A 9,879-nucleotide genomic window follows, 5' to 3' on the forward strand; every position below is an offset into this window, starting at 1 on the left:
CATTAATCGTGTTATTAACCTATTCTATATTCATTATTTCTGTCCACTTGTTAAGCCACATATTAATATTAATATAACATATTGATAGATGACTATGTCTAAATATTTCAGAGAAAGATTTTGATATATGATGTCAATGTTGATCAGGTTATGTGGCGTGACTGGCGTCAAGTCTCATTTATTCTTATAGACAAATACAAAGATGTTTATATAATTTGACATTTATGTTTTGTAATCTAAAAGAGACTATTCCAGGTGTTTAGGAGTTAAAGCAAGTAATTCACAGTTGGGTCAAGTATTTGTCATCTTATGTAAGTTACGCTTTCAGTTAATGTAGTGGAAGAACGTGTTTCATTTCATTGTTCACATATGATAGATCAGTTTGATTAGATTTGCAACTGTTAAAGAGATCTGACTATACAAAAGCATAATCAGAAAAAAGATGAATCAACAATTATTCAAGCTACATCAACCACAGCTGAACACTATGTAATTATTTTTGTACATTGTGTGTTACATATGCATGAATGTATTGAATGGTGAAAAAATAAGTAAAGCTTTCCTTCCTGTGAAGTGGCATTCCTCTCAATGGCGATTATCAATGGAAGGGATCTTCAACAGTGGCGGTGTTCAGCGTTTTCATTCCTTTCCATGAAGCTGATGTTATGGCTGTGTCTTATTGAATTTTCTTAACTTCCTCTCGACTCTACTTGACAGTAAACAACTGACCTGCTCTTGTTTTATCTGAAACAAAGATAAACAGACAGATCAGAGCATTTTATTTCTATTCTATTCAACTGATTATATAGCTCCATAAAACATAAAATGTTCTGGTGACTTACTTGATGCAAAACAACCTCAGTGTTATCACTCAGTGTTCGGTCTGAAAATGACTGAAGTTTTATTTGAAGTTCTATGACGGTTCCTAAAAGGACACACTAAGGAGATAATAAGACACCTTGATATGACATAAATCAACTGACAATAGTAACACATAATTTTGATTCCTACCCATTCCATTGTTCACAAGAAAGGCCCAACGACCTAGAATGCCTACATTAGTTATTGTATTAAAGGGAGACTCCACGCCAAAATGAAAATGTAGTCATTAATCACTTACCCCGATGTCATTCCAAACCCGTGAAAGCTTCGATCTTATGATGTCTTTTATAAATTTCTGGACTAGAGTTGTCAAAAGACCCGGTACTGCAGTACCAAGTCAGTACTAAAAAGATGTAAATGTTACAGTACCAGTTATTTTTTTCTTTAAGTACCGTTCTTGATGCGCTCTCTGAAAGGTGTGCAGATTCACACTCTTCATAAAAGCAATGAGAGATGGTGACATCAAAAGGAGGAAACACACCAAAATAACACACACAAAAAAAAAAACTTTAAATACAGACACACAGATCGAATAAAAAAAGAGTTCAAGCAAGTAAGTTTCATTGTTTCCCATACAATGATTTATTTGTGCCAGCCAGCCACAATATCAAAAATGACCGCTAAAAATCTATTGTAAAAGTTATAAAAGTAACTAAATAACGCAGTTAGTGACTTTTTTAGTTAGTAACGCAATATTGTAATTCATTACTTTAAAAATAACTTTGCCCATCACTGATTATGAATGTATTAATTCAGATGCGGAATTAAAGTATGAAATATGAGATGGAACGCACTGTTAAAAGGTCATAGATCATTATCTGAAGTAATTTTTTACTTTCACAATGAAAACATCACTTTCAACTTCGTTATACGTGTTCAGAGTGCTGAAGATATTACTGATTTAGTTTAGTGTTTCATTCACTCAGCTGCTTCTCTCGCTTGTGGTGAGCAAAAGAAACAAGAAAACACGCTCTTCTCTCTGTTAATCAGCTTATGTGGTGTCAAGTCTCATTTATTGTTAAAGAGAACCTCTATTACAAAGTTGTTTAAAAACAATTTACATTTATGTTTTGTTATTTAAAAGGGATTATTCAGGGGGTTTAAATGTGAAAGGAAGTAATTCACAACTGGGTCAAGTATTAATCATCTTACATAAATAGTGGAAGATCATGTTGAATTTCATTGTTTGCATACTACAGATCAGTTAGATTAGACTTAAACAAAAGATTGGACCAATGATTATTCAAACTGAATCAACATAGAAAAGAGCTGGAACATATATAGTTCATGTAATTGTTGTGTGTACATCATTGTACATCATAAGAAAGACGAAGAGTGAAAAAATATGAGGGTTGCTTCTTGTGAAGTGACATTCCTCTTTATCAATGGTAACAACATCCTCAACAGCAGCGATGTTCTGTGTTTTAATTCACTTCCATGAGGCTGATGCTACGGCTTTGTCTTCTCGACTTTTCTTATCTTCATCACAACACTACTTGGCAGTCCACGATCAAAATAGCATTTGTTTTATCTGAAGCAAAAAAATGAATAGACAGATCAAAATATGATATTTCTGTTCCATAAAACATAAAATGCTCTGGTGACTTACTTGCTGAAAAACAGTCTCAATGTCTTCATTCTGTTTTTGGTCTGAAAATGACTGAAGTCTCACTTGAAGTCCAAAAACATTTTCTAGAGCCATACTCAAAAATATGAGACAGTACCACACAACATCAACAAAAAGACTTAACTGATGAAACTCCTTATCGACCCATGAAGACCCAACGACCAGGAACATTTACATTACTCATGTACTTCAGGTTTGGGGTGGAGTAGCCATCAGTTGAGCCAGGAATTACAAAGTGGTTTATGGACTTTATTGTGTCGTATCCAGCCTATTAAAACACAAGAAACAAATGTTATTTATGCATACAGAGCTGGTACTGAATATATGATATTATTTAAACCATGTCATGATTGCTTTACCTCCACTTGATCAGAAATTATAGCGCAGTCAGTCACCATAATTTATCAGAAAGAAAGATTGCCACCTGAAATTAAAACCACTTGAAACGTGATTGCCTGAAAAGAAAACACATGAATCATAGTAGAAACAGTTTTTTGACCTTGAGCCAGGATTTCCTATTTATTTTTGTTTTCTTATTTTTATTTTTTACCTGGGCTGAGTGATGAATAAATGAATCCATAGCTGACGTTGCAACAAAGACCCAAGAAGTCCATCTGATGGAAATACTGGTTGATATACTGGTTGAGTGGCGCGAGTGAGAACACTTCCACTGGTGTACTGCTGATACCATCCAACCCATGTCATCAAGGTCACTCCAGAGTGGAGCAATGAAATCTTCAGCTCCTCTCGTGGCATAGTAGTGTGGTCTAGATGCTGGTTTTGGTTGGTTGAATGTAATGAGTCCGTTATAATGAACCTGTAATGCAAGAAATCCGTTCAAATCCAGCAGAAAATGATTGCAACATTTGCTTTTATATTAACTGTAGACTGGCAATGGAACTGAATTCTCACATATAAGCTGTTGTATGTGTGGCCAAAGAATGTATATGGAATGGAGAAGGGAACGAATATATGGCCTTCATCAGAAATAAGAGAATATTCGGTGTCTCCTGCTGCTGAGCCGAATAGATAGAATATCTCTGGTGCTGCCAGGAGAATGAACACAAAAATACACAAATGAAGATGTGAGCAGTTTTACAAGTCAGAACACCGCATTAATTAAAAAATAGGCTACCTGTCCATGGCTGGGCAGTTGTTGTACTGACTGTTTAAAAACAACACTAAATAAAACACTTCTATGATGTATATAAAACTATTGTACACAACATCATTAACAACATTATTACCTGATAGCTCTGTGGTGGTTGTGGATGAGAGGTTAATCTTCTCTCTCTCTTTCTCTTTTGTTTTACTTGCCTATATTTATCCACTCCAGGTCGGGGCTTTTGTGTTCGTATTATTGTTAATATTTTAAACTTTGGCATTTTCTTTTCTTTCAGGGTATAGGCACCTGTATGATTTGACAGTGTAAATACAATTTGATTTAATTCCTGATTATAGTGCCTTCTGCTTGCATCCTCCCTCACTGTTGTAGACAACAATGACATCAGTTCAAATATGATACTCTACAGATTTTCTTATAGTAACTTTACCTGTCAAAAGTTTGGAAACATTGTGATTTTTAAATGTTTTTAATGAAGTATCATTAAAACAGAAATCGTATCAAAGATAACAGAAAATAAGCCAATAGCCATTTCAAGCATGCATGCAGACTTGCTATTTAGCGAGTCAGATGCAGGACCTATTAGTGAAGGGACATTCTCATTTTAAAAAGTGAGTTGTTCGTACTGCTGTGACCGTAAAGCAAGAAGAAGAAGACGCGAACGCACTTAGGACAATTCAGACATTGCGGTGAAAATGAGAGGAGAAAACGATATAAATACAGTTCAGTTTCTTGCACAGAACGATCGTTGTGTGTCTTTACACATCAGTGTATCATCACAAGCTGCAAGGTTTAATTTAGTTTTGTTTGTGTGTGTTTTATGATTCTCGAAGCCCTTATTCCCATCCACTGACATTATAGGACTGACAGACTTCAATGGTTTGAGTTAAAAAAATCTTAGTTTGTGTTCTACTGAAGAAACAGAGTCACCTACATTTTGGATGCCCTGGGGGTTAGCAGATAAATGAACAGGAAAATTAACAAAAAAAAAAAAAAAAAAACTCACAAATGAAGATGTGAGCAGTTTTCAGAATCTTGTAATTACAGTTACTCTGGCGCTCATAAATTCAAAATTTTCTCATGAAAACAGAAAGTTGGTATGGGACATATCAAAGATATTTTCCTTTTAAAAATAAATAGAGTCGTCAATATTTTAGCGCTTTTTCTGAGGGTTAATCTTCTCTCTCTTGTTTTACTTGCCTATATTTATCCACTCCATGTCAAGGCTTTTGTGTTCCTTACATACATTGGAAACAATTACTCATTTTTCATTGTTAATATTTTAAACACTTTAATAATTATTGCAGTCATCGAAACTGACTCATGGCATCTAGACTAATTATTTTGTGACAAAAATAAGTCATAACCGCAGTGAATGGCACTCTATGTCACATAAATACAACCCGGTCACATGTGAAATTCATTCGCAAGATCACTACCAGGTGGCACACAGTTTTGGTGATTGCTCAGAAAGGCTGGAGTTGACATTTTCACTTTTTTTAAATTACACAGGTCTTTTAAAATCCCTTTGAAGTTACTGACTGCTCCTTTATTAGGCCTACTGCTTTCTGAGATATTATAAAATATGTTTTTCTGTCTTACTGCTAAATCTGATGAACTAACCCTTTAAAACAGATGATAAACAATGCCTTACTGAGAGACAGGACAGATAAGAGCACCAGAAGATGTTGTGAAGCCGGAGACAGTCTCGTGATTATGAAGTCAGAGATAAAACCCTTTTTCTGTGATCAGAAAAATAATAACTGAATTTATTATTTTAAAATGCAGTTAAACCAATCCTAATCTGTAAAAACAAACATTGAAAATATTTCAATTTTTTTAAGTTCTACTTACTTATAAAAGTATTTTTTAAGTTACTTAAAACATAAATTGAGAGAGTATTCAATTACATTTAGCAAAAATCTGATAAAAAAGAAACAAGTAGAAAGATTTCAGTTGATTCAAAAGATTAATAAATGTTGTTTTAAACCTAATATATAAGATACATTCCGTTTTAGATTAATTATATATTAAAATGTCAAAAGGGTGAATGTGAGTGGCTGGAAGAAGAGTGGAAAATAGTTTATATTTTATTCATTTGGAAAAAAAAGAGGTCAGTAAAGAAATTTGTTTAATTGTGAATCAAGTAGAACATTCAGATCAAAACGCAATAGCTAATGAGGTGTTTAAACTCTCGTATTCGTCATTGTTTTCCGCTAGCAATTCTAATAATCTGTTCAGATGATATAAAAATGATATCCCATCAATTAATAGTGTATTTTAAGGAATTTGTGAATCAGACATAACCTTGCGAGAACTTGATGCAGCTACAACTCATTGGCAGAGTAAATAGTTGAGCAAACTTAATGAAAACATTTGAATTAAACAAACTGTATTACAAAAATACATGTTGAATTTAATAGAAATATTGAACTTTTGAAAACTAAAATGTATTATTAACTCAAAAATTGGTTGCCTTAATTTTGAGTTCTGTTAACGTGTCATTGTTTACAGTGATTCAAGAGAACTTAAGCGAAAGTAATCAGACATTTCTGCCTCTGAAGCCGGGTCCCACTTTGTTTTGGGAATCTTTAACTATTATGTGTTGTAAACAGTACATGTGATTACATGCTACAGTACTGTACTTTGGAAACAAGAAACAAATGCAGCTAAAAATAGAGGTTCATGATATATCATAAGCATTCTATTTTTAATTTAAATATACTGATCAACATTGGATATTTATCAGCTGACAGTGAATATTTAATTATGTACTTTCTTTCGTCTATTTTTAGCTTTAGATTACAATGTACATGATTTAAGTTACAGATAATTAAAGCATGTGCAGTATAAATTATAATAAATTAAAACTGCATATTTGTCCAACTCTTCTTAGAAATAAATTTGGCCCATAGTTCACTTTCAGTATCATCCTGACATGCAGTTTAAAAATACTATTAATAACAACTATAGAAATACATTATACTTCCTCGATTCACAAACACAAAATTTACAAACATTTAAAATTATATATGGAATATAATTATATGAATTTAATTTAATTAATAATCACACATACAATTAAAATCTAACATTTATAACTATGTGCTCTATTGTCTAACTGGAGTTTTTCAGTGTATTTACAGTATATGAATGTGACTTTGAGTGTTTACCATCATATTGTTGAGGGTCAAGTTAATTTTATTTTCTAGCACCAGATCACAACAGTCAGTTAAGGTTACCTTTCCTATAGAACAAGTCTATATTCTTTTATTAAACAAACTAAATAGCCTTATGTTATTTATCTTATTTACACGACAGCATGTCATTTCTGTCTCTAACATGGATGCACGTTTACAATTCTCTGCTCTCTGTATCACGCGAACACACACTTAAACATCTAAACTTAGTAATCTAACAGACTTATCGATTTCTTCAATTTATTATGGAAAAACACCAATGCAGTCTCATATTGTCATGGTGCTGCTGTGAAGCAGCAAAGAATGTGGAGACAACAATAGGAAAAAAAGTAACAGTTTCTATTAAGACACAGGTAGCACATCGATATGTTTAACAAAGCAAAGCGATCAAAGGGCATGCAACACTATAAATACAGGGCTTAATGAGGTCTAATGAACATGACACAGGGGATTCAAATAAGACAATCAACAAGAGGGAGAAATTAGGTCACGGGGAGCACATGGAGAAGAAAAACACACACAGATAGTTCATGGGCATGAAATTTCACATATCGAGGAGGAGTCCTGGACTCCTGGAGGCGGAGACATGATGCAGAGACTGGCAGACCATTTCTGATCCCAGCGAAAAAATGGTGAGATGACAGCAGGGGAGGAGGAAGGAGCTGGCGGGTGGGTGGTTATTTGTGAACTTCCAAAACCACACCCTGGGCTGCCAATGGGAACCAAAGTCCACTCATGGTTGGACTTGGGGAGACAAGCTTTCTCGGGATATTAAAAGTCCCTTTACAGTTTCACATCGGTCATGTTTTGAAATTATCCTGGTAAAGTAAAAAAAAAAAAAAAAATGGAGTAAAAACAAGATGCTGAATTAAAAGCATTTTGAAAAGACACACTTCCTGCTGCCAGTTGGTGGCGCTAAATCTTTGACTCCTAATAGTCACATCTATGTGATCGACCTCACACAGTGAACAAACCACTGACATTCCATCAAAATCAAACAATGTGTGCAACAGTTATTAGACATGCCGTTTCTCATTTCTCATCATATTTTCGTCCACTCACCATGGCCAAACCATTCGAGATAACAAATATCCCTTCGCATTTTAGCATCCCTAATGTCTTGAGATCATGTTCGTCGAGTTTGGTGGCAATCAGTTGGAAATCCTCACAGGAATATATCAAATTCCAGAGCATGCCATAATACAGCCAACTTCCTGTTGAGCTGAGCCTATGACATGCTCAATGAGATCTATCTAGTTTCATATGCAAGTATGTGTGAGATATACATCAAGTTTTCTGACTATGTTTCAAGGGATGCCATAGATACCATGTGCCATGCCCAGGTCCCAGCCTCTGTGCAGATTCCAAAATGCATAATTATGAAAAATAAAAGCAAAATACGCATTTGCATCTTTAGATTGCTTCCATAAATCAACATTCAAAGCAAAATAGCTGACTTTCTGTTGGTCGTAGAGGATGAGTGTAAATTATAAAGTTGTCTGGCTTGATGAGACAAATATATGTTCCGAGTGTGGTGTCTGTAGCTAGAACTAACACCCCCACTTTTGTCAAAAGGTGGCGCTATAGAGTACTTCCTTCACACCCATGAGTTTTTGCAAGTGTCTAACTATCATTAATGCTAATGTGTGTGTCAGTTCTAAGCATGTTATCTGCCTTTGTGAGTCAGAGGGACTGAATAACTCTGTCATTGTATGATGATTATCTGTATCAAATGTCACAAAATGCTACACACAAGAATGTCTGTGACAGAGTTTACTAGGGTTTCCAGAGAAAAGGTCGAGTTTATCACGGTCAGCTAAAACATTTTGTGAGGAATGAAGAGAACTTTAAACTATGAGCTGAAAAAGCATTCAAATCACTTTATTTTGCATGTTCTTAGGCTACAATATTAGTTGTGTTTGTTGAATTTACCAAAATATTTGGTAAGCTCTGTCCAAAATTACACAATTTATTCCTGTAAATTACACTAATTCAAAGGACATCATTTGTAGAGGTTATTAAAGTGGATATTATGGGCAGTACTCATTCAATTCCAAGCTACACCACAATAAAGACTGTATAAGCGAGACACTCTCTCAGCAGCTAGAAGATACCCATAATGCACTGGGCTCCACAGAGTAAATTCCCGCTTCTCTCCAAAAGATGACGTCCACAGCAAAATCATACAGATGTAATGTAAGTGACTTTTAATTGTTTGATTAAGGTTTAGACTCTAGATTCTATGATAGATTTCATTAAAAAGTTATTAGAACTGGAGCTTGCCAATTAGCTTAGCATTGAATGATTATTACACAGCAGTACAAGTACAAACGCAAACAACACAAAAGTTGTGATTTTGGATCCAGACACTGATTTAATTTAAAGGTTCATCTGTATCATCTGTTATATTCTGCAGTCCCAAAACAGAAGCTTGTGTGATTAAGTGTGCCTTCAGAATGATTTTGAAACTGGTATTTCAGGGTAAAAACATAAACACAATCGTTTAAAGCAAAGGATCTCACTCAAACACTATTAAGCTGCAGTCTCCCTCTCGTGGTGAACAAAGAAAAAAGACAATTTCTAGCCTATTCTCTGTGACAGTTTTATATCAAATGCTCTGTATATGTCAGAATTTAAATATTTTTGAATACTCATTTTGAATACTCAATTTATTTTTGCCAATCAAAATGAAGCAAGCTTGTTTTTTACTCGCTAAAGTGTGCAATAAACAGACAAAAACAGAAACCACTGACACCAATCAAACTATAAAAGGCAAAGCACATATTTTACAACTTGGTTGAGTATTTGTCTTCTTGTAGAAGATATATTTTAGTAAATAAACTTCTTGACTTTAATTTCTTAAGGGATTAAAAAGATGTGACAATGAAGCATGATGTGACGGAAAAACACATTATATTTTGTATATAATCAGATATGTTTGTATGTATGTAGGCAATATGTATGAGAGAAACAGAAAGCGGAAGAGTGAAGCATCAAACCAAATTCTCTGTCCTGTGCAGTGACATTCCTCTCTTGATCAGTTTCTA

The sequence above is a fragment of the Carassius auratus genome, chromosome 12 (assembly GCF_003368295.1).
Source record: "Carassius auratus strain Wakin chromosome 12, ASM336829v1, whole genome shotgun sequence".
In the NCBI taxonomy this organism is placed as follows: Eukaryota; Metazoa; Chordata; class Actinopteri; order Cypriniformes; family Cyprinidae; genus Carassius; species Carassius auratus.